Consider the following 16836-nt stretch of genomic DNA (forward strand, 5'->3'; position numbering starts at 1 on the left):
GGACGGGCGTGTCTTCCGACCGCAGAGAACGTTACACCGCAAGCGCTCGTGGTGTAGCATTGTTCCTTTGACCTGCGTGCGTCTACGCTGCAAAATCTTGGCATGAGCAACAAGCGTAACAGGCTTGAAATAAAAGTACCGTCCGCCAGCACTGAACTGCGTGTGGGCGCGAAAAAGAAACGCTTCTGCCGCAGACAATGCAGCTAGCGTCATTGTTTGAAGTTCCACCGCGTCGAGTAACTGCGCATTATTCCCTGAAGAAGAGCCCCTTGCATGCTTCGAATACCGACCTGCGACAATGGAGTATTATCAAAATCCATAACACCTACAATTTTCTTACCTCTTAAAAACTTAGTCGAGGCTCATCCTGGGCGGTGTATTTTCCATACAGTTTATGGCTCCCAAAGCGTCGTTTCCACCGGCTTCTTTCATTTATTAGTAGGTGCACCACACCGGTTTCTTCTCCATTCGTGAACTATGGGGAGGAGTGGTCATTGAGTGCTCCGGGAGGATTGGCACCGTCATTGTTGATATACCGGTTCTTCGGGAAGGGGGGGGGTCTGACGTCCCAAATAGGCCCTTGTCTCTTTCTTTCGTGGGTCAAAGATTTAGGTTCGTTTGTTGGACATACAGTTAGGTGCCTACGACGTGAAGGTAAACGGACAGAACTATGTTTCTCCTCTGAATGAAAGTGCAGTTTTCCTATGTTTCATTAAACTAATTAGTTGAAAGTTGTGCTCAATCACAAATTACAAACAAGCATGTTTTAGTTTCTGTTCCCCTTGCAATGTAACCAGCTTCACTGGTCATCCTTTTCACACAGTAAACTGGCAGTGATTTTTTGGTAATCCCATCATATGCGCAGCAGCCATGGCACAAAAAATGTGGTTTATAGGCCAGGACGTATGTTTGTCGCGGTTTCAAGCTGTTTTTTTATTCGGTACAATGTATCAGCCCTATGCCATGCCGTCGCGTGGCCACCCTTGTTTCTATCTGGCAGAAGCCCCTTGGTGGTTTACTTGTGTTGTTCAGACTGTACCCAGGCATAAAATCCGGCTCATGCCCGCATAGTATGTAATAAATTCATGTTTCTCCTATCTGACACACTACACAGCTCTTGCTGAGAACAACCCGCCATGGTGGCTCAGTGGCTAAGGCGTTGCGCTGCTGAGCACGAGATCGCGTGTTCAAATTCCCGGCCGGGGCGGCCGCTTTTCTGATGGAGGCGAAAAGCAAAAATTGACCGCATCTTTCCGCTGGGGGAAACCATGGGGTGATGTGACGCATCTGGGCGGTGCTTGTTACGGTTGCGCCGACCGTCACGGTAGCAGACCTGTTAGTCTCCATTCAAATCATCGGTTGTCATCGGATGTCATCGGAGCGGCGGCGGTGGAGCGACTGAGCGGAGCGGAGCAGTTATCGCGTTGATATGTACCGCGCATTAACGGTGACGGGAATGACAGAGAGGAGCGGTTGTGTTAACCGACCGCTAACGTGCGCTGACGCACAGCTGGCATGGCGAGGGGAGCGAGCGCTAACGCAAGATGGCGCTGCGGTGAGAGCGGCATTACCACGCAGCTGACGTGGCGAGGAGAATGGGGGAGAGGCGTGTGTACTACGGATGGATGGAGGGACAAGGCGAGTCAAAGAGATGCGTCGCATCTGAAAACGACCGTGTGTACGAGCTTTCGGCGCACGTTAAAGGTCCCCAGATAGTCAAAATTAATCCGTAGCCCTCCACTACGGCGTGCCTCATCGCCTGCATTGCGTCGGCGCGTTAAACCCTACAATCAATCAATCTTGCTAAAAACATGATGCAGAGGCTGCACGCCGCTTGAAATCGGTGCCAATATTTGTTTTACCGAAGCCGAACACCATAGTTGGAATCTAAACACGCCATTATTACAGAAAAGGTGGAGATAAGCGGAAATACCGAAATAATGATGAACACGGTGTCTGCTTTTGCAAAATGCGACATAGTTGGTGTTGACACAAATGACGCTAAAAAACGTGAGCAAGCTATAGAAACGCGCTGAACGAATTGAAGTCTACTTCGCAAGCAAGCCAATCGGCGACATACGTCATGTCAAAACAGCGCAGCGCCGCCTTCCATAGTTCCATAGTGGTAGTTTTGGGCATGCAGACGACCTTTAGGTGGGAGCGGCCATGTCATTACAGAAATTTGTGACTGAGAATAGATCGCCTACTGCTTACAGGAACTGGGGCCGAAGCTCTGGGCATAAACTTGTGATTTACATGACCTGGATAGCATTCGGTTTATTACTGTGTATTCAGTGTGCTTTGTGAGCGTTCTGCAAATGCTTAGCACAAATGGAGGCCCGTATACCGATTCATATCAATATAAATTTATTCATTTTTTACGAAACATGCACCAATACGTATGCCAAAAGAAAGGGAGCGACACCCTGTCAAACGCATCGCAAAAACTATTATATACATGCTCTGCGATGCTCCTTATCGTCTGTGTAACCCAAAATATTTGCACGAATTCTTATTGCATAAACACCTTCGCCTAGCTGCCTCCTGCATTTTTTGTCTGGGCGGTTTGGAGCTTTGATTTTAATCGGGGGATGCAGGAGGCGCAGTACAGCATTGTAGTAATACTTGACAATTTCTTCCAGTGAGTCTTCCATTCGTCTTACTACCGATTTCCACTGGTTTATATAAAAAACGTGACGGCTCCTTTAGGCTTTGTAACGCTATCAACAAGACTTTTTAGATGTTGGGATTCCCGCGGCACACTTATTTGGTTGAATTGTCTGACTGAAAATATATTATATATTTATGACGTGCAAGCTACGAGATCACAAGTTATCTTTCCGTACAGTTTGCTTTGAAGCTGCACAAAATATGCCGACGTACCCAAGTAGTACAGTCACAGCCATAGCATAGGTAGCGCGAATGCGCCGTTTGATGTGAGTGTTGTAACTTTTGTTTGTATTGAAAATATTATTGATAGTATAGAGGATGACTCCATTTGTCTGCCTTTCACGGTACCTACACGTGTTGGAAGGTTAAAACGCTCGTCATAACTTCGACCGCTATGTTTCCGGCCCTAAGTTTTATGAAGAACAAAATGATTTTGATTTTTTGCGTTTGTTTCATCATCTTCGGTGTTTCCTTGCGTTTCCAAAGGGCTGCCTAATAGTGTTCACTTTGATGTCCAAGGCTGCCTGCTTTAGACAATGTCACAGGTGCTCCCTCGAAAAACCATGCCCTTTGGATTTAACAACGACGACGGTTTTATGAGAAATTTTCTGGTGAGCATTCCTTGGCTGTCGTCAGGATTTGGACTTCCACTCGGAGACGGTTTAGTATTCGAATCGCACGCAGTTATGATTTTCATTGGTGCGGCTTTGAATTTGACCCTTTCTCATTTATTCGAACGAAAAAAAGCACCGGTTCAATGGTAGTCACCGTTACGAGAAGAGATGCATGGTTTTTATGCGTAATTTCTCTACAAATCCAAACTGCTTTGGCCTTGTCGGAGTAGCAAAGTGGGATAGAAGTCCGAGTAATAGGGCGAGTGACCTAGGTTTGACTTTAACAACTCGAAGCGAATTTATTTTCTTTCACTTCACTCTTGATCACTGTTATTGTTAGAGAACGTTGAATTTCCTGCAGTGGACTCTCGACATGACAGAAGCCAGCACTGAGACATGGGAATTCGGGGCCTAAAATCTGCAACTTTAGTGTACCACACAATCTGACGGCTTGGAAAATGTGCTGACCATTATTAAATGGCGTCACTATGGTTTGTGAAACGGCATGAATTTGTGGGACAGCATAGCTGTAATCCCGACAAACCACCTCCTAGGGACTGCCACCGTAGCAGGGTGAGCCTCTATTGCCTTTCAAAAATATTTACTGTAGAAGACGGTCAATTTAACACGACAAAATAGGACCAAAAACGGTCGATTTAAGCCCTGTGGGGGCCCTTGTTTCCCAGCGCCTCGTCTGCACATGTTTTCGCGAGATGGCAGCCGCCCTTCTGGGTAGCAGGTGCGTCACGTGAGTCGTGACGTCTTCGTGAACCCATGTGAGGGTGCGCGAGGCCGCGGGGGAAGGAGGACCAGTTTGTCGCCTTCCTTCGCGCTATAGAGATATTATACTGACTCTAGAGGGAAAGCGCGCTGTTAAGCCTATGCATTGGAACCGTACGACTCACAGTGGCAGACATGATACAACAATTTGAAGGTTGCCAGCTGAGCTTTTGCTTACTAAAAACGGCGAAGGCGATGGGTTGTATTCTGGCAACGTCCTACTGTGGCGCTACCGCGTGCGGCTATCGAATCATGCCGGGATTAATTTTAACATGGCGGCCCGCTGGCCTGGCGGATTTCGTGTGGGTGGCGTTGGTAGCATTGCGTAGTTTATTTCCTGTGGGTAGGTAACCAATGTTTTTTTCGGTTTAGCGTTGGACTTATATGTACTGAGACTATTTGAGCAAGAAGTGTCAACGCTCACACTTTTGCGCGCAAGGTCGAATGCAACTGATCGCATGCGCCAGGACGCCAAGGAATCAGCTGATCAGTACTGGCGAGTCAAGAAAAATAATCTCCGTCATGATCTCTGTGCATTTTTGTGCTGTGCCGCTTTATTTGCCATTCTGTGACATTTTGCGAGTCGCTCAATGCTTTTCAAAGGAAGTGGTGTGAACCGTGGCTTTAGCTGAATGTGAAACCTTTATTGACACACACACACACAAAAAACGTTATCGCATGGGCCAACGCTGATATTGCCGGTGAGTCGCGGCCCTTTGAAGCACAGGAATGAAAGAGCGCAGTCGATCGCAGGCCAACGAAGTGGCAGAATGCATGCCCAGGGAGTACGCTAAATACAGTCAGCGCCGTGTTTCGTTTTCTTTTCTGTCTGCATTCTTCAAGTTTTAGCTGCTTTCCACCACTTCAAAGGGAAAGATTGCAGGAATGAATGGGCAGTAATTTGCCGCACAGAGCGCGCGAGGAGAGAACATTGACGTATCGTGACAAATTAAAAAAGAAGCCACATTTCGTTACCTATTTTTTTCTTCTACTTTCGCGAACGTTTGCGCGAACATTTGCTTCGAAGCACGGAGAGCTGTATGAAGTTCCATTAACAAAGCAACTTAAACATAACGATTGTAAAAGCTCCTTTTATTTCTTTTCCAATGGGAACGATCGCTGGCTGCCACTCCGTAGCCTGTAGTGAACTTGAGGTAGTCAGATCGAAATCGCTGTTCAGGCGTCAGTTAAGGGGCAATAGATAAGGCGCTTAACATGAAGCAACGAATGACAGCATCGCAAGCGCCTGGGGAGGCAGTTGCTCAGCGCGTGCATACGAGTTGTACCAGTTGCACACGTTTTGCATGCGCGTAGACCTTAGCGCGAGACTGCACACACACACTGCGCAATATAGGCGCAAGGGCCTCGCCACTTCGTAGTGCACTTACAGAAAATCGAAACGAAAACTGAGGTACACATTCACTCGTTGTTCAATAATTACAGCTTAATTACACTACAAGTTTTTTAAAAGAGCTAGTTTTAATTACTGAAGCAATTATTTGTAACTATTCCGTTTCAGTTGTTTGTTATAGGTAAATAATTACGCAACAACTTTTTAGAGGTCTGAATGCAATTGCTCTGGCTACCCTGGGAATTGTATCATGTCAGCGCCCACGATTCGTACGGTCTCGGAGCTCGCTTTACCCCCCTGCTTCGCGCCACCCTTTCCCCGTACAGGAGAAGACCGCTATTCTTCCTCGCCATCCTCCCCCCCCCCCCCCTACGAGAGCTCACCTGCGTGACGCGCGCGCATTCAGCCGGGAGTCGGCGGATGCGTGAACCAAGTTGTCTCCACGGGACTCTGCGGAGAGATTCTGCCCTTATCGGTCACAAGGGATGCCTCCTCGGCTTCCGCGGCCGCGATGACGGATATCGAGGTCGGAGTCCCGTGGCTTGAGTGTGCGAACGGAGCCACTGTGTCCCCGCAAGCGATAGTCGTGTTGTCTTGTAGATGCCCTGTATGTGCCAGGCAATAAAGCCTTACTTTAGATTGTCGGAGACTGTCTACCGCATGCGAGTACCCGATCTTGTGTCAGTGTCTTTGTATTCCTCAGGGGCTAGTGTATGGCACGTGGCATTCTCTAGCGAAGCTAGCCGGGGTCCTCTGCAATCCCGTATGTTAGCCCGCATTGGCGCCCAACCAAGGTTTTATCGATGAGAGGGCGGCACCCCCGCTTCTCGTAGCTCGATTCCGAAGTTGAGGGCTGGTTGTCGGATGAGATTGCTCGTGGTAACGGCTTACGGGACGCCGCTGTCGACAAGCTGCTCTACACCAGTGCGCTTACGCCAGAGCCTTGACGAGGCGGCGCCGATCTCGACAGTAACCGACGCGCCGCGCAGGAGAGTTACGGGAGCTATCCCACTTCTACCGGCGTGAGGCAGTACGACAGCCCGAGGGATGATTACCTAGTCCCCCGCATGTCGGCCACCACCACTACGCAGAGGCCTCTCTGGGGCACAGGCAGCGCTATCCTAGCAGGCAACCAAAGCGCCGCACGGGATAGTCACGGGAGCTAACATCCCACTCTTGCCGGCATGCGCACAGAGTCGGTGGGCGGAGCATTTCTTGCGAGCACCTGCTGTTACCCAGGGCTGCAATGAGATCCTGCCATCCGGGCCTTGGTCGTAGCAACCCTGCGGATATGTTTGCAAAGGAGTAGCTGTGGTGCAGCTCTAGCGCACCCGACCCCGCCATGTACGAGCCTTACAGCTCTAGCAGTGCGGCTGCAGTGCGCCATGCTACCGGCTGGTGGGAAGCGACACTCGTACGATGGGCAAATTTGAAGCGCTCTTTCGTAGAGGATTCCTGGCCGGCCCGGATTACGAGCGCCAATGTTGAACAAACTAGAGATGCGCACTCAGCACCGAGATGAGTCTCTGCTCGAATACGTCGGGGCAATGCAGGAGTTGTTTTTGCTCGCGAAGCCCATGGCTTCTGAGGCTGAAATTGTTGAGAGGGTGACGAGACAAGCCCGCCCAACGTTTGCAGCGTACCTTCGAGGTAGTCAGCTTACCAACCTCAATTAACTGGCAGGCGAAGCAAAACGCTTTTAAGGCGACACTCCCGCTGCTCGCTGCTATCGCCGAACTCCCCCAGCCTACGCCACGCTGGAGCCAAGGTGCGCATGGCAAGGTGCGTTCCCAGCGCCCATGCCGCGCGCCGTGTCCACAGCAGCGTGCGCGGAGAGCACGGAACTAGAGCTGCCCGATATGCCGAAGGTTGCGCTCGATCTGTACTCGTACGCCATGAGGGCGCGTTCTGACGCCCAGAAAGATATATCGCGGCACGGCTACTTCCGGGGACAAACCGCGTGTGAGGAACCCAACAGCTACGCCTGTGTGGAAAGCTCGAGGAGACCGAACGCGCAGCGCGATGATCAGGGAGCATGACCGCACTCTGAACCCAACTGCTACACCGGTGTGGCAAGCCAAGGAAACCCACCAGCGTTATGCCAACAGTGGCCTCAGGCGGCAGGGCCGCATCGCGACATCGTCTGCTACGAGTGCCGTGCAACGGGCCGCTGTGCCACCGTGTGCACCGCTCCCTGCCGGCGACGGAAAGGCACCGAAATTCGGGAAACGTCAAACGCCGTCAGTGAGCACTTCGTTGTCGACGGCTATGACTACATTAGGTGGTGAGCCTGAGACCCTAATCCCGATGGCGTGGAGGGTGAAAGCCACCAGTTACTTTCGTTGCCATATAAGATCGCTGGCCAAATGTTTGCGGCGTTGTTGGACAGCGGAGAGTCTGCTGCGATGTTCGGCGATGATGTCCTTGCTCATTTGAACTGGAGAGTCATTAGGTTGCGAGGTTACGACATCACTTTCCACCTCGGGAACGGAAAAGACCACTCGGGCGGCTTGGCTAGGTTATTGGTCCGATGGTAGAAACCAGTGCGACGTCAGTAATTCGCACATCTCCCGTACCTGACAGTGCCTGTAATTCTCGGCCGTGATTTTCTGGTTCGTCCAGGCATTGTGACTGACAGTGCTAACGGTGGGTGTTGGCAAGGCATTCATGCAGCCCTGCTCCCGTTTGCAAAGCCAGCCGAGGTATCGGAAGTTTGCTCCGCTCCGAATATCTCGCGCACGCGTAACAAACTCCCAACGCTGCCGTGTACTCTTTGCACTACGGAGGCCGCGCGAGAGGGCAATGAAGCCATGCCTCCCAGCGCGTAGCCACCGCCGCGACGGTAGCTCGTGGCTCGACCACCGTGCATTGCGCTTTCAAGAGCTCGCGTGCACGTAACCTCAAATCGCGGCTCCCCACGCAGCGCAACAAAGGGAGCCCCCATGGGACGGCTGCCACCTAGCACCGAAATCCCCGGCAACCCCCCCAAACCGCCCATGCCGGCAGTAGCACCTGCTTACAATTGCGATCCGGCGTTCAGCAGCGAAGAGTTCCTGGAGGGCCAGCAGAACTGTCCGTTTTGTAAATAGCCTGTACATAATATGGATATATTGTTTGTTGTTGCTGGGATCAGGGAAGAGCCGTGCTCTGAGATGGAGCAAGGTGGCGTGGCCACCGGGTGTGCAGCAACAGCTGGTATTGCTGTCGGCGCCATGTTGTAGATATTTGTGAACCCACTTCTTCGACACGCCAGGAAGAGCAGAAAGTCTGAGGAAGAAAACGGCGCGGTCGCCAAGGCGTCCGCTAACAGCTGGCATTGTTGTCGGCGCCGAGCGTAAATTATTTCCTATTGGTGTACGCGCGCTTATTTGTTTGTTTGATTGTTTCGCTTTGTTCGTTTTTTGTGGTTGTTCCTTTTTTGCAGGTTACATTTCAACTGAATCTAAGGGGATTTCTTTTTGATATGCATCCCATCGGAGAAGGCATCGGACCCCTTCAAGGTGGTTATCTCGCGCAGTCTGCGAGGAGCAGTTTTTGAGCTATTTCCACGACTCGCGGGCGGCCGGTCAGGAGTGGGGCATAAGGCTTACATTTTAAGTTACGCCACTCCATGATTTGGCTTGTAGTGTGAGAGATACCGATGCCGTCTTCTGCTCCGCGCACACAAAATTCCAGGTAACCGAACAAGTGCACCAGTTTTAAGGATTTCTTTTGACCCTAGTCTGTACCGAGCACCCTGTTTCGCTCTCCAACTCGGACAGCAGCAGCAGGGAAGTTGCGTGTTGTTTTGCTGTTGCTCTCCACTTGGTTCTGCAGCATGTCCCCCCTGGCGTGTGTCCCCGGTCCGGTCGTGTCGCAGCAGCCACACCACACGCGGTCGGTTCCTGCAGCCGCTGGTGCCTACCATCCCCGGCAGCCAGGCCACGTACGCAGGCCGCAGCGCGCTTGCGGGCGTTCAGCGCCGGTTGAGGTGCGGCCTCCCGAGCAGGCACACCAGGCGCCTCTTCGAGGCACCTGCTACGGGTGCTTCACAAGTGGCAGCAAACGAGCATTCCAAAAGCTGCTCTTCTCGGCAGCTCATTTTCGGGCCCGGCCTGCACGCTCTGTTGAGGCCACGGCACCGTGTCGACTGGCTCTTCTCGTGCCCTCAGGGCCACGGCGGCCGTCTCTTCGGTGGACGCTGTGGGCGTCGCCATACGAACCACTGGCTCAATGACGCCCCTCCTGTCTGAGGAGACGTTGGCCTGCCTGCTGCTCTCGCCGGAGGCTTACACCCGACGCTCTCGCCAACTGTTTATACCTGCTGCTTTGGTCTGCTGTTCCTGGGATGCCCTACCTCCGTGGACTACAAGGACACGCCGTACTGAAGGTGCGTCGTGGACGGTGCGTGTGGTGTGGTGCTGCTTCGAGACGGGAGAAATTTACGGTCTTTGGGGCCCTTTGTTGACCGGGAGCGAGTGTTGTAACTCTGTGAAAGTGTTGTGCTTTGCGGTGCAGGCTCGGTCTTTAGGAAGGCGGGGGGGGCGATTGTGGGGTCCCTTGTTTCCCTACGCCTGCACATGTTTTCGCAAGCTAAGAGCCGCCATTCCTGGCAGCCGGCGCGTCACGTGAGTCGTGACCTCTTCGTGACCCCATGCGACGCCGCGAACCGGCTCGCCCCTAAGGTCCCTAAAATTACTGAAATAGCGCCAACCGCTCCTCCTTCTCCGCCACTACCCTCTTCTTTGTACTCACGCGCGGCTCCACGCGCCCTTGAACTCGGAGGCGGTGCCGCCATTATTGTTGGCTGCTTCATCGCAGACGCCCTCGCAACGCTACGGGCCCCTCGCTGGAGTTTTGCTTGCAGTTCGCTCTGGTTTTTGCGTCAAATCGTTGTTTGGTGGCATTTCTGCGATTTCTATTGTCCTACTGTACCAACACGCACTAAGTGAGGTTGCTTTCTTTCATTTTTGCCTACAAAAGGATATTTGTACGGGGTAGATGCCGCTGACGCATACGCACAGCGCGGTGTGTACGTCTAAGTCATGCTTGTAACATCTCAAAATAATTCGTGAACGCGAAAAGATTGAACGTGAACATTTCGAACTGCTCTGTTCGGTCATTTGTTTCTTGAATTCGCGTGACTGTGGTCGTGCAATCACTGCACAGAAGTCTTGCGCATGATTCGGGGCAATATACAGACCGCTTCATTCCCAAATGCCGTCGTTCAAGTGCTGCGCTAGCGTCCTTGCATTCGCCTTTCCTACAATGGTTGCGAATCATTATCGGCGTCAGTCTTCACCAGCTTTTACTACCGGCATAATCCTACCTTAATTCGCCGCAGTTTAGAGTGCCTTGCCATGTTTTTTTCTTAGCCGCAGTTTTTTTCTCTTTAAAGCCTCAATTTGGGCCGCACCAGACAAGCACATAATACACAGCATATCGCTCGAATGTCATAACAACGAGATTATAATCCTTTCCGGGTCGCTTACACACAAAACATTACTTCACGCCACAAAGAGCTTATGTTACGGAAGAACGACGCAATCGAGACCTGGGCCATGGCTGCCCTTTGCGGGGACGACAGCTTTACTCGCACGGGAAAATCTACACGATGATGTTGATTATGGTGATGACTGGCGCATAGCCAGTGGGAGATTCAACGTCCTCCCGGCCCGCAACGTTCGTAGCCGTCCTTAAGAATAAACGCTTTACCACACACCGAATGTTCTATCTGTTCAACAGCTTCACCAGCTGGCGCTGTCTCTCAAACACGTTCTTGCGATGCAGTCTCTCGTAGCGCTGATTCAGTGAGTTCGCCTCGTGACGATTCTCGCTCAGTGAGTCCCGCAGTCCATCCAAACTCTTGAGCAGCAGGTGGGTTTCTCGTAGCAGAATGCATGAAGGCGTGGCTTTGCCATGTCTTGGACACCTCTGAGCTGCGGCACAAGTCAAACGTGCGTATCCGATACACGCCGTCTTCAAGTAAGGAAGCTTTTTTTCTTTGGCGCCGTAGGAAACAAAGGTTTTCACTGCCGCGCCACGGCTCTGCTGCCTCGTATGGCGACCGGAGCCAAACGGTGGCGAGACATTTGACTGGATGCTCGACCTTCATCTTACCTCGGAGCTTGCCGTGAAGCTCGCTGTGTATGGCGACGCTTTCTTCGGTGTGCGGCTCAGCAGCTGCGAACAACGAATGCTTCTTTCGTCGCCCTGCACGAACGCGTGGCGAAACGGCTTCTCTTATTCCCCACTCCCACCCGCGAGAAAATCGTTGCCGGGTAGTACACTTAGTCCGCAATTTTAGTATATTGGTTTTTCTTGCATAAGTTCATTTCTTCAAGAGCTGCCCTGTAATGCTGTCACCTCTTTTGCTTCCAGCAGTGAATCCGCCACCTCGCCGCTTTCACGACAGCCGAGCGGCGCCAAGTAGAAGCCTTCGACGACAGAACTGTGCTCCAAGCTCGATGAAACGTTACCAGTCCCGCATGCTTATAAAAATTGTAGTGGCGGAGTTGTCGGGCAATTCTGAGGTCTTCGCTGCTGCGGCAGCTCTGGTACAGCGAGCCGAGCGTTGTTTTCAAATCAGTCTTGCGCCTTCCTTAAGTTTGCTTTTCTGTAGTTGCTGTTTCCGATTCTGGCGAGCGTGCTTCTGTGCAAGGTATCAGCTCAACATGCGTTACGGGCGTTTCTTGACAAGGCTTCAGTGTTTCGTTACATTGACCCAAAGAGGTTACCAATAGTGGCTCAGTCTTCCTAACATCCGGAAGGCGGAACGAGCCAGACTCGAACCTGGGAGCAGCGTCACGCTCTAACTTGACGAATGGTGATAGCCGGATTTTAGGAAGTTGCGGTAAGTCTTCCTCAATCATGAAGCCTGGAACGAAAATATACTCTAACGTGTACGGTGGTGGCTCTATGCTTTCTTTCACATCTTTTAGATTGCCTTTTTTGTCGTCTGGTTGGGCGCAAGCAGCTGAGTGGTCGTTGTCTGCAGCAGGCGTACCCGCGTGTTCCGCACCCCCTTCCTCCATTGGGACGCTCGACGCTACATCGGAGCTGGCTCCCACATTGACAATATCTGGAACGTTCGGTCGGCTGTGGTCTGTCGTCTCGACACGGATCAGAAACCCCTTGCACCCACGTCGCTCGCCGTTGAACGTTCAAGCCTGAAACTTTTACGGGACAACTTCCGAGGCTGATGAGTTTGAGCCGCAGTGAGGAGGATGGTCTGCGTGGGTGGCTGGGCGTACACCGTTGTACACGACGGTCAAGGGTGGAAGGTAAATTGGCTTGCCTGCAGTTCCGTTGGTAGGGACTCTCCTGCCGGGCGCCTTCCGAGAGTTCAAGACCGAGCGCAGGTGGTTTACGACACTACATATGCTTGCTCAATACGCCAAGGCGTCGCAACAATCTCGCTCAACTTCATCATGGTCCAGAGGCTCGATTACGTTCTTTTCGGTCTTGTACAGTGCCGCGTCGTTTCTCTCGAGCAGATCAATGGCCGCTTGAAGTTCATGCGGATGCGGTGAGGCGGCTTCGAGAAGATCCGTCGCTGCCTTGAGCAGTCGGGTACCAGCGCCGCGAAGGATACGCTGCTTCGGTCGCAGCTTATCAATCGCACGCATTCGGTCGGTCGTCAGTAGGCGGTCAGGGCCAGCCATGCTGACCTCCGGCTGAGGGCGGGGCTGAGCAGCGTCACCAGCAGTCAAATGAGAAGGTTTCGGAGAACCTCAAGCCGGAGGGGACGTCGGTGGTCTCCGTCGTCGCGCGCGGTCGTCTTTCCGGGTTTAACGGCACCAAAAAATGTTACGGAAGAACGACGTAATCGAGACCGGGGCCATGGCTGCCCTTAGCCGGGACGACAGCTTTACTCGCACGGGAAAATCTACACGATGATGGTGATTATGGTTATGACTGGCGCATAGCCAGTGGGAGATTCAACAGCTTATACGCACTCGGAACGCACACGTTACATGGTACGAAGCAACCTGCTGTCGGCCAAAACAAGTGCGAGTTAAGGTGAACGATTCTTGCGTCACGCAAACCTTGCGACAACCGACTGAACATGCTACGGAGCTGATAATTATGCACAGACGTAGGCGCGCACATGACAAATACATGGCGTCTTATGCTAAACAAAGCTTACGACGTGATGAACTCGCCGCTGCGTGCAATGCCTACTCAGAAAAAAGGGTGGACCACGGTCGTGGAGGGAATACTCATTTCTTCGTGAGTCACCGCTCAAGCATGCGCACAATTTAAATTCGAGAACAAGCATTCACAAACTTACCTTGCAAGAGAGTTATCTAAGCGTCGGCTCGAGGTATTCCCATTCAAACCTATGCAACAAAATTATCCTTTCTGCGTCGCGTTTCCCAGACGGATTAACAAAGTCTTTTGCCATCGCTGACCCTATTCGCGCTGCCTAAGTCACAACGCATCGGTACCGCGAAGCAATATGAAGCGACACCGATGCGACATTTGTTGGAAACGAACATCTAATTCTTACTTAGCTATTGGCTGGCGCCTACAATGAAGCCGGCCCTGAAGCTGCGCAGCCAAACATGGCGCCGCACCTGCGGCGTTGCGCAATGCCCCAGCCGGCGAGCCGACGCAGCCGCCGAGGAAAAAAAACAAAAAGCGGCAGCTGCCACGTGATTTCTCTGTTGGCCAATGGCGGGCGGCGCTGGCCGGAGAAAAAGAAAATAACAAAACACGCGCGAGGGAAGGAGCGCGGGTGGGGGCGAAAGGCGGCAAGATCATAGAATAGCGCTACCTTAGTAATTTAGGGGCCTTAGCTCGCCCCGAATGTGTGCACGAGGGCACGGGGGACGGAGGACCAGTTTGTCGCCTTCTATCGCGCCACCCTCTCCCCGTACAGGAGAAGACCTCTATTCTTCCTCGCCCCTCCGCCCCCCTCCGAGAGCTCACCTGCGTGACGCGCGCGCATTCAGCCGGGAGTCGGCTGATGCACCAATGACGGTGAACCAAGTTGGCTCCACTGGACTCTGCTGAGAGATTCTGCCCTTATCGGTCGCAAGGGATGCCTCCTCGGCTTCCGCGGCCGTGATGACGGATATCGAGGTCGGAGTCCCGTGGCTTGAGTGTGCGAACGGAGCCACTGTGTCCCCGCAAACGATAGTCGTGTTGCCTGGTATATGCCCTGTATCTGCCAGGTAATAAAGCCTTACTTTGGATTGCCAGAACCTGTCTACCGCATGCGAGTACCAGATCTTGTGTGTGTGTCTTTGTATTCCGCAGGGGCTAGTGTACGGCGCGTAGCATTCTCTAGCGAAGCTAGCCGCGGTCCTCTGCTATCCCGTACGTTAGTCCACAACCCGCAAGTAGGGGAAACTGCTCTCATAACTCAACGTCAATCCTGTGAAGCACGCAAAACTTTTATATTGCGTGCATTACATTAGAAATATTTTATAACTGGTTAGGTTAACGCATCGTTTGTGTTCCCCGTACTCCATGGAAGAAAGCTCAGGACAAGTGTTTGCGGTTGCCCACATGCTCCTCTTTGAAATTTTTCAACCCAAAACATGTGCCTTTGCATCATAAAACGGGGCACAGTGGTCAAAATTTGGAGCATCACTGAAGCGGATAGCCACTTTTGAAATGAGTGACAGCTTAGCAAAGCTCCCTGCGGGATTTCAGCTCCGATAAGCGGGGCTCACAAAGCTTACCATCTGCACTCATCTGTTCCAGGGCCTGCGCTCGACCTCGCTGATCAGCACGGGCTCTGTTTAGTGCAAAAACTGCAATACACGTCATCTTTGAAGGACATTATACGTGGTCGTTCTTCGCAAGTAGCCTCCAGCGAAGAGCGCGAGCTGGGCGTTTCTTGCTGTGGAGGCGATTAGGCGCGCCCTACTGGAGGTTTAAGGTTTACTCTCAATCACATTGGTATTTCTCATGTGCGGCGGAATGTCAACAGATGGGCCTTTTTGCTTTTCGCCTCCACGATAAAAGCGACCGCTGCAGCCGCGAATCGCACCCGCGTCTGTGGTCTCAGCAGCACAGTGCCTTAGCTACTGAGCCACAGCAGCAGGGGGTTCACAGGTGTTGTTCCCGAACCACCTTTTTGTTGCGGGTAACACTTTTGAATACTACGTCGTTTTATGCTTAGGTGAATGCAATTGTTCTCTGGTTCTAAAGTTAGCAATTATAATGGCCTTGTTGCATAATGTTGCAACTCTTGACAAAGGTCCCGCTAACTGTCTATGAAAATACTTTAGTAGGAAGCGGATCGCCACCGTCGGGTGGCGATACACTGTCGCGTTCGCGCAGCGCTGGCTATAAACAAGGGCCCTTCACTCGGCGTCTTTTAGCTCTCGGGTGACGTGTAACCGTTCCTTCCTTCATATCGCGGGAGCAAGTCTTGAGTCGCTTCAGCTTACCAGCTGTGCACTTGAGTAGGCTCCGCTACAAGAAAAAACAGGTAAGCTTAATTTTCTTCTGATTAGTTCATGGCGCCGCCGTAGTTGACACCTCTTGGGTTGGTCGAACCCTTGGTCAAGTAAGACGTTTTCTGTTGTTGGGTTTGTGTTTGCGTTTCCGCATTTTCCTCAGCTCTGGAGAACGTTTTGGCTCCTTCTTGGCCCCCTGTGGTTCAAGTTCAGTGCACACCTTTCGGGGATTTTCATTTCCTCTACCTGCTGTGCAAAGCGACGTGTCGGCTTGTGTGATTCATGCATTATTAGTCGCTGGATCGTGAACCCAGATTTCTGGAGGTAATGCACTTGTAACAGCCAGAGATCCACTTTCATGGAGCGTATCTTCTACCTTTTGCAGCATCAGTTTGCTTCGGAGATAGAAACTCAGTTTTTTCTGTTCCCTAGTTATCCCCAGTGGGCAGTACTCGGCTGTCTCGTAGGACGTTGTCTCGAAAGGATTTGTGAATTGCACTCTCAGCGTTGTTTGTTGGCGAAAGGTGTGGCGGACTTGTCCCTTGGCAGAGCTTTACGTTCCTACGACATCCCTTAGCATCGAAAGGTGACTCAGCCTCCCCTGTCTTCCCCTACTTCTCCAAAACAGAGAAGTCCTGTCTAAGTCTCGCAACCGTCTTTTTGTGAGTCTCCTCTAAAGCCTGCCTTTCAGCCTCGCGCTGTACTTCCGATTCTTCTCGTTCTGCCTGACGCTGCGATTGCAAACTGGCGTACTCACTGTCGACCGACATGCGAAGTTCGGTTCCTTTCAACCCTCATTGGATGCCGTCGACCATACGTTTTTTTCAATTCCTCTATCCCCGTATTGAATATTTTAAACCTGTAGATTCTTTTCACTCATCTGAGTATGACTCTCTAAAGAGGAGCACTTGAACGTCTTGCCGAACTGCTTGCAGTTGAAGATGTGGCCAGAGCACGCGTGCCAAATCCTGTTACAGGCGTAGTGAGATTTCGGAGCCTCAAGCAAGGTACTCGGATGCACAGGTAA

This window comes from Haemaphysalis longicornis, unplaced genomic scaffold, assembly GCF_048455015.1.
Source record: "Haemaphysalis longicornis isolate Haplotype H1 unplaced genomic scaffold, Haemaphysalis longicornis Haplotype H1 scaffold_14, whole genome shotgun sequence".
Classification (NCBI taxonomy): Eukaryota; Metazoa; Arthropoda; class Arachnida; order Ixodida; family Ixodidae; genus Haemaphysalis; species Haemaphysalis longicornis.